This window comes from Nannospalax galili, unplaced genomic scaffold (genome assembly GCF_000622305.1).
Source record: "Nannospalax galili isolate Female #2095 unplaced genomic scaffold, S.galili_v1.0 scaffold346, whole genome shotgun sequence".
NCBI lineage: Eukaryota > Metazoa > Chordata > Mammalia > Rodentia > Spalacidae > Nannospalax > Nannospalax galili.
In genome coordinates this window covers 1,905,936-1,908,422 of record NW_008357637.1, presented here as the reverse complement: position 1 = coordinate 1,908,422, position 2,487 = coordinate 1,905,936, and the positions used below count along the sequence as shown (strand labels likewise).

At 37.1% G+C, this 2,487-nt stretch overlaps 1 protein-coding gene across 6 annotated transcripts in view; it reads right to left on the bottom strand.

Moving 5' to 3' along the window:
- Positions 1–2,487, bottom strand: part of Metap1d (methionyl aminopeptidase type 1D, mitochondrial) — a 92,846-nt gene that overhangs the window by 29,335 nt on the left and 61,024 nt on the right. The gene's annotated exons all lie outside the window — the stretch shown is intronic.

The following is a 2,487-nucleotide window of genomic DNA, read 5'->3' as shown; positions in this document are numbered from 1 at the left end:
AGAGGCAGGGGGATTTCTGTGAGTTCAAGGCCAGCCTGGTCTACATAGTGAGTTCCAGGACAGCTGGGGCTACAGGGAGACCCTGTCTCAAAAAGACCAAAAAATAAATAAAATAAAATAAAATAAAAATAATAAGTAAAATATTAAAAAATATTTTAAGTGACAAAAAATGTGAAAAGTTACTTTTATGTTGAAATATAAGTAGTTTGTTGTTGTTTTGGTGAGTTTTCTGGTTTGGGTTTTGATTTTTTGATACAGGGTCTCCTGTAGCCTCAGGTGGCCTAGAACTCACTATGTAGCCCAGGGTGGGCTTGATATCACAGAGAACCATTTCCCTCTGCCTTCTGAGGGCTGGGATTAAAGGTATATGCCACCACACCTGGTCCTGAAACAAAGTATTCACCCTAGTTGCTTAATTCTCTAACATCTGGAAAGATGCATAATTTGAACATTTAAATAGGATTTGCTACTACTATTAATAAAATAAGTGGTCCAATAAAGATGATAGAACTACTAGTCTGTGGATGTCAGAGCCATCATGAAGCCATCACCCCAAAACCTGCAAATCTGATTCTGGAAAAGATAAACTAGAAAGTCAGTGATACAGACTTCTGAAGTAAGGAAAGGTGGAAGCCTGGGCACCCTCATTCAATAGTAACAACATTCAAGAATGGTTCATTCCTAGGTCAGTGCAAAACAAGACCTTCCCAAAGGCTCCATCATGAAGTTGGTTAGTTCTATGCTACTTCTCTCCTCCTTTTAAAAAATGTATCAATAGCCTCACCCTGCGTCCCTGTTCAGCATGGAAGAAGCCAGAGCAGTCTGCGGCCCGATTCCCTATCTGCAAACTGGGTAACTTCTTCAGAGGATGGTGTGATAAGAATAGGAGGTAGGAATTGGCTAGGCAGTTAGGGTAAAAAGACCCCAAGAAAAGTAGCCAGCTTCTTGGCTAAAAGGCAAAAATTTCCTTGGGCCCCTTAGCAACATATTCTGTTCCTAAGGCCAAAAATGTTGAAAGTATTTGGGAGCACTTATCTAATCCTCAAAAGGTTTTAGGGTTACCTTTTGTTAGAGTAGCAAAAGTCCCATTTAAAAAAAAAAGAAGAAACAGTAAATGAAGTTATCAGAAAAAAGTGATGGGGAGATATGATATGAGTTGGAGGGGAGGGAGTGGGCATGGATTTGATCAAAACACCTTATATGCATGAAATTCTCAATAAATTATTTTTAAAAATATATCAATAGCAACTGACACAGCATAGCATCAGTGAGAAACTCAGAAATGGTTTAGGAAAAGGTTTCGTTTTGCTTTTCCAGAAAAGTAAACTTTGATAAATTGGGATTATTCATTAGTGGGTACCACCAGGACCCAAGGATTTACATGTAAACAAGAAACATTCTCCTCCTTTCCTGGGAAATAAACGCCCTCCTCCCCTAACACACACACACTACAGATCATCAAGAAGTATTGCTACTTACTAATGGAGATTTGTATTGGTAGGCCAAGGGATAAAAAAAACCTCTTTTAGGCTGGCTCATCCACAGCTGAGGCAAAGATGCTCTAGCGTACAGCAAGAACTAAAAGCAGATCATTTGGAGGACCAGGAGAAATTACTTAGAAATGATTAATTTCTGAGGAAACAGACTATTGTATAAAGTGTCTTCATTTAAAATAAATATTTTCTTCAAATTGAAATCTAAGTTCATCTTAGAAAGATTACAAATTAGAAAATATTGTCACAATGAAGTAGTATTCGAAAAAGCCATTGTCTCTCAGCTAAAGTTTAGAGAAAAGCAGCTTTTTAGCACTTCAACAATACATACACTCAGGCAACTTCTTGGACAAAGAAATAGTATGTTCTTGCAGGGGAAATAAAGGAGTTATTTATTAGAGCCTTGTTAAAATGTAATAATTCATTCCAGTTGAGCCCTGTGAAAAATGTCATCAAAATATCATTTTCTCTGCCAGATTTTCTGGATGCCGTAGTGTCATTTAAATACAGAATAAAAGACAAGCTGTGATCAGAGCAGAAGCACAACAGCAAATGGAACCAAACCGCATGCCCTGTCAAAGTCATAGGAAAGAATTTCACTGTCTGAGTACCCAGGGAGCACACACTTCTGGGTTAGCAAAAACATCTGGCAAATTTCAACTTTCCAAAGTCAAAAGAAACATTCCTGTTACCTCACACGCTTCGGTTAAAGAAGAGGAAAATAGAACAATTTTATATTAAAGCATACAAATAGGAACCAGAAAGAGCAATTTCACAGAAATCACACATGGAATTCAATTTTAGAGAATGACCATACAAAATATCATGAGTTAAAAAAAATGAGATAGCAAAAACGTCCTTTAATTCTCAAAAAAATAGACTATTCATAAAAACTACCGTTATGTAAAATACTACTTAGAATGTTAGTCATTTTGGATTAAAGTACCCAGTAACAGAAGGTGTGGGGACTTACAGCATATGATCAAAGCATAGC